Below are 12,694 nucleotides of genomic sequence, written 5' to 3'. Positions count from 1 at the left end.
TTATTAATATTTTGCTTATGTTATAGTTATTTCTCTTCATCCCTCCAATCTTAGAAAGATCCCCAGCCTTAGATTTACATAGTAACATTAGATAACGATACGTTCGATTATTAGTCCTTTGGGTTCGATAATCTTTAAAACTACGCGATACGACTGTGCACTTGCAGTCACGATTCCCATAGACTTACTAGTATTAATCAAGTATTAATCAAGTTTTATTCAAGTATTAATCAAGTTTTATTCAAGTATTAATCAACTTTTATTCAAGGGATTCTTATTCCATCATCATTTTGGCTTATGATGCAAGAGAATTTCAAGTTTGCACAAGTTCAGTTGACCTAATTTGTAAGTGTGGCATACTTTTGGTCCAAACCCCATAACTTCTTCACTTTTCAACCAATTAACAAGCTTCTATGATCCAAATGTTAATAATGAGTTCCTTTACAACCTTTCTTCAAGGCTCAAACATCAATTCAACCCTTAAGGACCTCAATTTTGGAAAGGACTAAGTTGCCAAATTGGGCCAAAACCTTGTCATGACCCCTACTTGGTAGCCATGCCATTTTCAGCTCAAGCATCCTTTTGATCTCGTTCTTATTGCCTTTTGTTAAGTTTATGTCAAAGTTCATTTGGCCTAAATTTTGATCAAAATGCATGAGGAAATCAAAAGTTATGATGTCATGAACTTGGAGTCTCAAGATGCCCAAAACATGCCAAGACTGTTTGACCAAATGCCTGACCTAGAAGGCATGTCATGACCTTAACTTCAAACACTTTCCATTTCACCTTAGGCCTCCTTTTGATGTGGTTATTTTTGCATTAGACTCAATTCAATGATATGAATAAAAGGCATAAAGAAAATCACAAAACGCACGAGTGGATTTCATTTGGCCTAATTTCCAACATAGTGTTGTCATACCCCAATTTTGCCCAAGCATTTTTAAATTTTCATAAATTCGATTTTATTTTCAGTTTGCATTAGTTGTACAGCATAACATGCATTTCATCATGAATAATACCTAAAATATCAGTCGAAATAAATTCTCGAATATACAGATAAATCGGTTAAATCATTCCTCAAGTACGTGCAAAATCAGTCGGTAAAAAGTTTCGAAATCAAGCTTGCAGACGTCAGTATTATTAATCTACGGTTCGCGTAGTTTAACCCGGTGTGCTTGTTATATTTTTCAACGACTTTTTCAGTCGCATTTTGACCCGCCTGAGCCTTTTAACCGGTCAAAATTTATTTCAAAATTAAAAGAAACGCTGTATTTTTCCAATAAGTATATTTCGTGCTGATCATTTTAGTGCATCCGATTTAATTTTTCGAGATAATTTTCACCCGACATTTATTCATTTCCAGTCATTTTATTTTTATTCATTTAAATAGGAATATCCATGTCTTCATTTTATTTTTATCATATTCATTTTAGAAATTGTGAATTCTATTTGATTTAATTGGTTTAAATTATTTTAAATCGATTAAATCATCTAGAAGGGGAATTTTAGGCATTTTAGTTTATTTAATAATGTGTGTTTCTTGGTGTGTGAAGCTAGCGAAAATATACCCGAACGTATCGCACGCTCGAACATACAACAGAGTCTCCATTGAACTTTATTTATCCCCAAAGGGAAGGGAAAACATCGATAAAACTCAGGGGAAAGAGATATAATGGGTAAGGAAGTCGGTTATGCAAGGGGAAGGTATTAGCACCCCAAACATCCATGGTACTCCATGGGAACCGTTTTGATTGTTCTCGCTTGAATAGGTGTTAACTAAAGATTACTCGCAAAAGAATGGGAAAAGGAAAGAAATAGATAAAGTGCTCGGTGAGGATTACGACCCTCATGCCTACGTATCCTCATAGTGCAATGAGGAATTCATAGCTCCGTAGTTCAGAGAACTAATGGTGGGAGATGAAAAGAAGAGTGATAGAAAGTATGGTCTGAACCAAAGGATGGTATGATTTGAACCCCAACAAGGGGTGAAAATGTGAACCCAAGAGTAAAACTGGTATGAACTAACAAGTGAGGGGTCTAAGACATGGTATCGCTATATTGGAGTAACCGAAAAGAAAGGGTTGCTTAAATCCGGCTGCAAAGTAAGTAAGGAGATGTTTATCTAAGCTACAAGGCCTGACAAGACGAACAAATCGGCTCTTGGTTCACAAAAAGGGGTACAAGATGGAGCACAAAGGTATAGTGTGTTTGGCTCAAAGAATAGGTATATCACATTGAATGAAAGAAGGTAGATTATGAATGTATCATGGAGATGAATGGAAGAATGCCCTAGGGCAGGAGTGATAAATAAGTATGCTCGCGGAGGATTCAAACCCTCGTGCCTACGTATTCTCATCGTGCAATGAGAAAATCAGAGCAATCGTAGTTCAGCCTACTACGGCTGAAAGCAAAGAGAGATTTGATAGGATTGCCATGAGGCGAGGTAGATTGCTTAAGAAGCAAGGACATGGTACTAACCGATGATGGTAATCAACCACAAGGACAAATGAGATATTTCCAGAGTCTGAACTCCACAGGGCAAGATAGATGAGTGCCATAGTCTGAACTAAATACAAGGCCAGGAATGGATTCCCAGAGTCTGAACTCAAAGGGGGCAACAAAGATATAATGTCAAGGTTTGAACTTGGAGTCAATATCGAAGGTTGCCAGAGTCTGAACTCCATGGGCAAGATGGATAAGCATGCCATAATCTGAACTATAAGGTAGGGTAGTATGTTAAAGTCTGAAATGTATAGCCAAAATCAAGATAGCCAGAGTCTGAACTCAATAGGGCGAGGATGCCAAGATTTGTATCTTATGGGCAAAGAATAAAGCCAGAGTCTGAACTCCATGGGCTAAAGGAAGTTGCGAAGGTCTGCACCTTGAGGGCAAAGGATAAAGCCAGAGTCTGAACTCAATGGGCTAAAGGAAGTTGCCAAGGTCTGCACCTTGAGGGCAAAGGATAAAGCCATAGTCTGAACTCAACGGGCTAAAGAAAGTTGCCAAGGTCTACACCTTGAGGGCAAGCAACAAAGTAAGTCATAGTCTGAACTGATAGGCAATGCATGAAGCTATTAATTGAGAATTGGGTATGTGACCCTCGCATGAACGGAATGAGGATTGAATGATTGATCGCTATATAGAATAGATTGATAAATGAGATAGGGATATATAACGTAGATTGATAAATAAGGTAGCTCGCGAAGAATCTGAATTCTCCTGCCTACGTATCCTTATACTGCAATAAGGAAATCAGAGCTTTCGTAGTTTAGCCTACTAGGGTTGAAAAGAAATTGATTGGAGGCAAGAGAAATGGATGATTGAAATTGAATTGATTAGAATGGAATAGAGAGTGAAGTGATAAGATACTGACAGTCGATTGATAGGAATCACACTAAAGTCTATGAATAAGGGCGAACGCTTTGAATATTTGGGGCATACGCCCCATACGCAATGTCGCTCTAGACAAGGGTATGAGAGACTCCCTCTCATCATTCCTTATCACTTAAGACTTGAAACGCATGATACTTCTCTTGACTGATAAGTTGCTGGTGAAGAACCTTTGTTGTTGATCCTTGTGTTGATGTTGAACTTGTATGAAGAAGACTTGGTAGTTTAATCGATTCGTATTGTACTAAAATCTATGAATAAGGGCGAACACTTTGAATATTTGGGGCATACGCCCCATACGCAAAGTCGCTCTAGACAAGGGTAGGAGAGACTCCATCTCATCATTCCTCATTACTTAAGGCTCATTTCATACAATTTGAATCGTATTTACCAAGTGTTGATACCTTTGCAATGCTTGAGAAATAGTCCACTTTGCTAGCTATGCTTGACTTGATGTTGACTTGAAGTCTTGATCTTGCATTTGAATCTTGAGGTCTTGAGCTCTTGAGATTCAGCATATCCACAATATCTTGAGCGCAATGAAACTTGCCATATCGAGCGACCAAGGGTCTTTTGGTCACTTGAATTAGGCTTGGGGTTACAACACGATTACAAAGGATTGGTTGACCAAAGTGTCCTTTGGTCAACACTAATCAATAGGATTAAAATAATAGTTGAATTATATATAATAATATCCTATTTAATTAATTGACTAGAATAAGAGTTAGACAAATCTAACCAAGGCCCAAAACTAAGGGGTCATGTGTTAAAAATCAAGATTTAAGGCCCTAAGGACAAAATGGTCATTATGCTAAAAAATGAATTAATTAGGAGGAGTTGCTACTAATCATCATTTAACCATCACTAAATCAGGCTTAATTATCTAATCTTCCTAATCAAGATCAAAATTTGAAATTTGGTCAAATTCTATAAATCTAACTAAGACCTAGATTACTAATTACCTTAAACTTGAAAATTCTAATTAATCTAATTAACCTAATTAACCATAATGTTCCTAATCCTAATCATAGTAATGTTCACCCAAAAGGGATTAACATAAATTAATTAGGAATAATCGAGAGATTAAGTAGGAATTAATAATCAAGAAAATAATATGAATTAATGATCAAGAAAATAATTCTGAAAGGTAATAGCTCTTACTCTACTTCTGTTGCGGTTTCCTTCTCTTCCTTCCTCGAAAACTCCTTCTTCTTTTTCTTTCTTCTTCTTCTGAGTTTCTTCTGTTCTGTTTCGGATCTTCTTGGTGACGCCGTTCTCCGTTGATTGCAGGTGCAATGAATCGAACCCGGGGATGAGGCCAAGCTCCACCGGTTAAAGCCTCAAGGAGAGAGCTTTGATGGCTGTGAGAATCGAGCTCTAAATGAGAGGTTTAAGGGGGAGAATGAGGGAGAAGACTCGAAGTGAATTGAGGAAGAAGACTCGAAGTGAAAATGAGCAACCCCACCCCAAGTGAAATGAGGTAAGCTTTATAGATTTCCCACTTCTTCCTCTTCTCTTTCTGTTATCGATTCAATTAGAGTTGGTTAGAGTGATTTATAGGTTAGTTATCCATCTGTTAAAATGTTAGTTAATTAGTTAGTTAAGTCAGAAAATTGGTTTTCATTCTGTTAGATTAATTTGAAATTGCTCTGGTTGAAAAACCTGTTATTAATTGAGTTTCTAACGTGTTGTTAAGCTGAACGACTCACTACTGTTAGGTCCTGTTTTTTCTGTTAGAAGTTATGCCCTGCTATTGTTAAAATGGTTCAAGTCAGTTAGAAGCAATGAGTTGATTGTTAGTGTTTATTGGTCAGAACATTGAATTAACTTTACTAGTTGCACTTGATTAGTCGGTGGTTATGGCTATTATTCTGAACTAATGACAGTTGAAATGAGAGCGATTAAATTATAGTTAGTATTTTGAACTTGTGTGTTAATTATTGGTTATTGATATGGATGTTGAACATCTTGAATGTTTGAATAATGATTTGAATTATGGCTATCCAAAATCAAAATCTTGTCGGTGATCTTTGACTTGGAAACTAAATGGTGGAAATATGTTATTCATGGGTTACTATGCTAATAAGGTTTCTTATGAGGAAAGTTTATTAATTGTTAGGTTTTCTGTTAGTTATATTAGGGATTTATTTAATATTAGTTAGTGAATCGGGGGTGACTGGTTGTTATTATGTGATGGCCCGAGAGTACAGACCTGCTGAATAGGGTTCATTTGATTGCAGGTTAAGTTCAGCTACATGCAGGTCGAGGTAATAGATAGCTTCAAAAATCATTTATTTGCCTTGTTAAATTATGAATTAGCTAATGGTTTATTCAAGATTTCGTTTTTCGACGGTTAAGTAGAGATTCAATATGTTAAAACAGTTAGTTAGTATAGGATGGCAAATCAGGGTTTGGATGCGAAATTAGTGTATACTAGGTTCAGTCAGGAAGTTAATTATACTTATGTTAAATCCCATTTGTATTCGGCTATGCATTTCCACCTGCATTTCACTTCAAGTCTCATGCCGCCTTAAACTCGAATCACCACCTTTTGCTTATCTTGTCTAAATTTGAGGTACGTCATGTTTTTTCCAATGTTAATTAGATCGACGCCTGAAAAGGATTGAATTGAACTGTCAACGAATTGATTTCGGCGTTATATTTGATTTTTCTTTCGGAATATGAGTGTGACCTTGTTATGCTAGCATGTTAATCGATTTTCTTCTCTTGTATGTGTGCATATATGAATGATGATTGTGTATCTTGGTGTATGACTAGAATTTGGTACTTAGAAACTTAACAATCATTTTCAACATCTTTCTGACCTATGCAACAGGTTGTATGGTGAGCAGGAACTTATTAAACTGCTTTCATGATGATCGGTTGACGGCTAATATGACCAACATCAGCAGACCTAGAACGGACTTCTTGGCCAAGTCTTTTAATCCACGAAATCCATCCACATGATTTATGCTTCTTCAACTTAATAAAGCAGCCATTGATACTTCTCTGGGGTACCTAATGCAACCGATTTTCCAGCGGTTTCGTGGGATATGCTGAACGGCACACCTTTCATGACGGCATAGTCAGCAAATGTAGCTTTGAAATCGATGGTTAATTTGATAGCTATAAGAGCTTGTTATAGATTAGAGGTTAATGATGTTTGCCTTTAAAATACACTGCTTGTTTGGTTTTGAATACTCATTAATTTTGTTGTAAATAACTCCCATAGCACTTATGGAAACTGATGAATTTGTACTAGCGATTTCAATGGTTAATGATGGAAATTTGTTGAGTTTAGATCAATCCTTTGAACAGGTAATTTGGATCTTGGCATGTCTGGTTTAGAAAAAAAAAATAATGCAAACTGCAGGGCCATTGGATTGGCAAACAACATTAAGTTGTAAAATACCCTTTACATTGTTTTGAATGTGATTGGAATTTGAGTTAACTGAACTTTGATTTGCAGCTCTAGTAACTAATTTATAATCAACACAACAAGTCAACGAATTTAGAAATTGAATGGAATTAATGAAAGCTTTTGAAAATTGGTTTGAATAATAATTGATCAATAATGGAAATAATGGTCTCAGATGTTTATAAAGGTTAATTTGGAACTTAATTAATCTAATAATGGTTTTGGAAGATAATTAAAAATGGAGAAAAATTCAATTTAAATTAACCTTTGAAAAATGGTTGAAGAAAGATTAAATGGGCAGAAATATCAATGATTAATGACTTCAATGCATAACTCGAACCAAATGGGTCTAAAGAATGAATGGTTGACTTTGGTCGACTAGTTGACCAAAAAGTCAATAGTTGGCCAACGTCAACCGTGAGATATGAGTTAGGATATGCGATGAAATCAAGGCGTGATTCGCAAGAATCAATGTTTAATACACAATGAAACAAAACATGTTGGGCCAACGTTTCAGCTAATATCAAAAGGTTTAAATCAAAAGCCTGGGCAGTATTTGAATCAGATGACCTCAAACATGTAGGCGTGCAGATGATGGATGAATCAAGGTTTCTGCCTAGACCAAGGTGGTAAATCAAGCCACATGACACCATAGTATCATTCTTTTCTTGATTAGGGTTTCGTGATGCACAAACAAAGGCTCATGAGGTCAGAGAGTGGTAAAGTCAGAAATTAGGTTTGAATGCATAACGAGCGTCATGAATATAACCTTCCTGAACCAAGGCCTAAGGAGCATAAGCTTTATGACATATGTGTGAATTTATGATGCATATGTATGAAGTATGAATGGGTACAAACGAATCTTAAGTCATAAGTCAAATAAAAAGTGAAAAGGGAAGGGCAAATTTTGAGGTACGACAGTGTGCTTCTTTGAATTAACCATGATCGTTGGATCAAGATTAATCAATGGCCAATGTGAGCAATCCACACTCATTTCCATTATCCAATCAAAAAATAATTATTTAAATAAAAAAAAAATTAAGAAAATCAAAAAAATTAAAATAATATCTCCCCGTTCATTCTATAGCTGACACGCGTCCCGTTTCTAAGAAAGAGGACAAAAGATCCCCAACGGATCTTTCACGATTGGTTTTTTTATTGTTATCCTGGCTAGCACATGGGAGAGGAGTTTTAGCAGGCTAAAAGAGGAGAAATCCCAAAATGAAAAAAGTCTGTCCTATCCTCTCCAACGGAAAAAAGAGAAAAATAAAAAGGAGATTTCTATCAAAAAGGAAAAAGGTCTTCCTCTCTCTAGGATTGGTTTTCTGGAAAATCTCTCCATTTCTTCCATTCACAACAAACCCACCTCGCCTTCTCCCTTCCGAGCGAAACACCATACCTCACCGTGAAAACAACCTCACTCTTCTCTCTTCCGCCTTCTCCATCAACCACTTTCTCCATGAATCCACAACCCGAAATCATCTCCGGTTTCGATTCACCATTCATTCGCCTCTATTCCAACATGCAACCGTGGATAACATAAATGTTTCATTATAGAACACCTTGTCCGAACTACTTTTTTTTCTTCACCATAACTAACTTCCTCACACAACCAATGTAACCACGCTTAACTCCGTATGTTAACGGTGTCGGATCTGCCGTAAATACATTGAAAACCTCCTCCACCATCGCGTGAATAAAGCCGCGCTACCTCTCACCTCATCACACAACAACCAAGTCGAACGCAGTAACACGGTCAACCGGTTTCTCGCTACACAACCACATCTTATGTGACTTGCAACAACGAAACTTCAACAGCAATGTTAACAACACGATGTCGGTAAATTTCAAGTTATTTCTCTTCGACTTTGTTTACATTATGTCGCTCTGATATTGTCTTCAGTTTGGACTCAATTATATTGCTTGCTTGTGGTGTTTCTACGGTTACGATTTTGATTTAATTATGTGTTATTGGATTTTCGGTTATATAAGGTTAGCGTTGTCAGCGTACATGTGTGTGATCCATTCTTTTTGGCGTAATTTTTAAATCGATAGGGTCTCATTACTAGCTAGATCTTTTGTTTTTATTTTGAGATCGGGAACATTTATGTACTTTTGATAATAACTTGAGTTATGCTTGGTGTGTTGTTTTTGATACTGTAAAGCTTCATATCAATATTGTAAATACTTCGGTTGAAGTTGCTGCTACTCTTTCTATTTTGATTATACTGTCATGGTGTTTGATGTTGATAATATAATGTTGAAAATATCATTTTGTTTTTTGTTTGATGGTGTTTTTTTTTTCCAATTTAGATTAATGTTGGACCACTTGAATTTGGTTTCTCATGGAGATGAATCATTTTTTTTATAAGATTTAGGATTCATGATTTTGAATTGGTGTGAAAGCTTTAATCGAATGCATCCTAGTTGTATCTAAAGGGGTATTATATATAACGAACAATTTGTTGATTTCCCCTTAGTTTAGTTATAAAAATAGATTTTTTTTTAAAATAACCATGTTTTTCAAAAAAAAATACAAAAATAACCAACTTTTCAATTTTTTTTCTAAAATAACCATGTTTGGTAGAGAATGCGTCAGGGGAGTTGGCGCACCCCCTAAAAAATTAGAGGAGGCGCCAGATGTATTGACGCCAATGCATTGGGATCCTAAAGGAGGAGCCAATGCATGTGGCGCCTGCTTGGCCCTCCTAAAGGAGACGCCAAGGGCAATGATGCCTTAGTGTGTGTGTGTGGTGGGTGTATGCGCCACCACATCTGGCGCATACACCCCCTGTTATTTTATTTTTATTTTTTTCTATTTTAATATTTTTTAATTATATTTTTTTTATAATATTTTTTGTTTTTAATATTTAAAATTTATTATTTAATACATAATAAATAAAAATAAAATAACTTCATTAAATATATAATAATTGATTACATTAGAAAGACCAAAAACCTAATGACGCGCCCGATTATAACGTCCCCCGGTTCCACATCCCAGTGCGTTAGGTTGTCTCCGAGGTCTCCCACGATTTTCTTGAGGTGTTTGTGGTCTTTGGGTGTTGACCTGATCGAGCGATGACTGGTTGGAAGGTCCGGCAGAAGTTCCGGCGATATTTGACAGATGTGTCATCATTTGCTCCCAATATCTGGAGGGGCTCTGGCCAACGGCGCTTCCGTAATGGAGTTCGGTGCCCATGTCATCGTAGTTAGGGCGCTGGGGTTGGGTGAATTAGGGACGATATAGTTGCCCAAACTGAGCCATTGAGTCGTTTTAAAAACGAAGCAATGGTTCTTGGGGTGTACTATAGTTAAATAGTGGTTGGGTGTTATTTGGTGGGGGGCTACGATGACGTGACCCATTGTCGCATCACGCGAAAACACCGGCGGGAAAACAAGAACAACAGAGCCGCCACCGTGCGTTATTTATCCCAAAAGAGGGAAAGGAAACGCTCAGAGTAAACCTAGGAAAGAACATGGTCTCACGACCAAAGAGAATGGGTTCGGGAGTCGGTTATGCGAAGGGAAGGTATTAGCACCCCTACGCATCCGTCGTACTCGACGGGATCCACGCACAATAGAAAGGAAAATGGTTGCTAAAAATGCTGCTCAAAACACACACACACACTGGCTGAAAGAGACAAAAGAAACTGACTGAAACTGACTCGGCAGGATACCGCATCCTGGGCCTACTTAGTCTATCAGGCATAGACATCAGAGTCGAAGTAGTTCGGACTGGGGAAATGACACATGCTCGCTAAGATATCGCATCCTATGCATACGTATCTCATTGGACGAAGGAGAATCAGAGCATTCGTAGCTCGGCTAACACGCACACAAACAAACACAGGCAAAAGCAAACGTGGAGCCTGAATGCCACTCACTGGACTTACATCAGCATCCGAACCAGAACACACACGAGAAGGCAAACATAGAGCCCAAATGCCAATCACTGGACTTACATCAGCATCCGAACCAAACACACGCACACTGGAACCTAACTGCCACTCGATGGACTTACATCAGCTTCCAAGCACACAACAAGACAAAACAAAGACACAGGCGCCCGGAGAGATCTGCTCATCTCCTGCCTACGTACCTCATCTGGTATGAGGATCAGGGCGACGTAGTTCCCCTACAGAGGGATAAAGGACTAGCCTAACCAGATAACAGAGGGAGACACAACTAGGGAGACTACGACTCGAGCCTAGATGTTATCATGCAAATTCATCCCTAAGTTAAGGTTTCTAGCTAACTGGCACAGGGAGCCAGCCTATCCTAATCATGACTTGCACAGGAAGCAAGCCACACACACTTAACTTGCACAGGAAGCAAGCCAAGCAAAACCTAACTTGCACAGGAAGCAAGTCTAAACTAACCTTAACTTGCACAGGAAGCAAGTCAAACAAACATACAAGCACATGTAGCACACACTATACACAAGCAAGTGGCTCAAACAAGGGTTAGGTTTTAGTCGAGGGGTCATATCAACCTCAACAAACAAACCTCTGGAACTGGGTGAATGTGCTCTTAACCTTGCCATTGAGGGGCTAAGGTGAAACAGATGAAAGGTGAGTGAAGATAAGACTTCACAGCTCTTATCCCTGGCCTGGGAGAGCTTAAGACAAGAATGTGTGGGTTCAGAAAGTGGGAATCCTTCTACACATTTAAAACTGACTCAACTGTACAATTGTACAAGATCTTGGGTTTGTATCTGCAATGCATCAACACAGTGGTGTGAGCAAAGCAGATGACACACAGAATAGCAGGGGATAGGTTGCATATCCCTTGGGTTCTGCCAATTGCCTCTTCACTTAGGAGGTCTTTGACTCTATGCAAGGACAAAATTAAACATCCGCAAACATTGCCTCTTAAGGAGGACTTCAGACAGTTGCCTGGCCAAGTAACAGGCCAGGTCTTCCGGACCACATGAAGATTAGAAGTATACCTCAATGCAAATTGCTTATACAAGCAAAGCAAAGCAAAAGTTCACAAGGAACTGAGCAACTAAAGTACCTGAGACCAGTCAAGCACAGTTAGTATACAAGTCAAAGTTAAATCAAATGAAACAAATATCAACCAGTCAACACAAGCAAGTGAATGTGCAAGGCACAAGGCTCAAGGTGTGTGAGCCAAGCCACCTACAAAACAAACAAGTTAATCAATGATATTTAAGCAAGCTCAATCAAAAAGAAATGGTCTCATTGGTCATTTGTAGCTTAACCTGAAAACACAAACTCAAAAGTGAGTAACAGGACCACTAGGACAAGCCTAGGGTCAAAAAGGAATGAAAAAGTCAAAACAGCAAAGGGCAAGCATCCAAAATCATGTTCAAACAATCAAGAATCAATACCAATTGGGTTCACATTCATATCAATCACTATCATCATTTCATGAGCAAATTAGGTCAAAGTGTGGCATTTAGAAGCTCATAGAAGTCAACAGCAAGACTTGAATCAAAAGCAATCTTAAACATTTCCAAAAATCACCAAATAAATCATGATCAATCACAACCCACAGCATGGTAAGCATGTCAAATTTCATCTTATTTGGACAAGTGGAAGGCAGTCAATGAAAATCAGAAAGTCAAAGCAACTTTGGAACATGCTTAAGGAAGTCAACCAAACATGCATCAACTTAGAAAAATCATAAGTCAGAGATGGTGCATGATAAATGAATGGGACTAAAACCATGGCAAAGATGAGGGTGTCTAGTTATCTCATGTAAAATTTCATGTCCATCTAATAAAGTATGAGGATTTCACAAATGAAATGGCAACATGTGTCACAAAAAGTCAACATAAGACCAAACAGGGGAGAAAATCCTAAACAATTAGGAAATGCCACAAATAATTCCAAGAAAATTCACATGTAAACTAGACAT

General features: G+C 37.8%; 1 long non-coding RNA gene across 1 annotated transcript; it reads left to right on the top strand.

The window, feature by feature from the left end:
- Positions 1 to 4,540: 4,540 nt before the first annotated feature.
- LOC127075007 (uncharacterized) lies at positions 4,541 to 6,690 on the top strand. Its single transcript, XR_007786163.1, has 2 exons — positions 4,541 to 4,870; positions 6,227 to 6,690. It is a non-coding gene; the product is annotated as an uncharacterized LOC127075007 (long non-coding RNA).
- Positions 6,691 to 12,694: the final 6,004 nt, after the last annotated feature.

The sequence above is a fragment of the Lathyrus oleraceus genome, chromosome 4 (assembly GCF_024323335.1).
Source record: "Lathyrus oleraceus cultivar Zhongwan6 chromosome 4, CAAS_Psat_ZW6_1.0, whole genome shotgun sequence".
Taxonomy (NCBI): Eukaryota; Viridiplantae; Streptophyta; class Magnoliopsida; order Fabales; family Fabaceae; genus Lathyrus; species Lathyrus oleraceus.
Note: the sequence above shows the minus strand (reverse complement) of the source record. Positions and strands in the feature narration are given on the sequence as shown.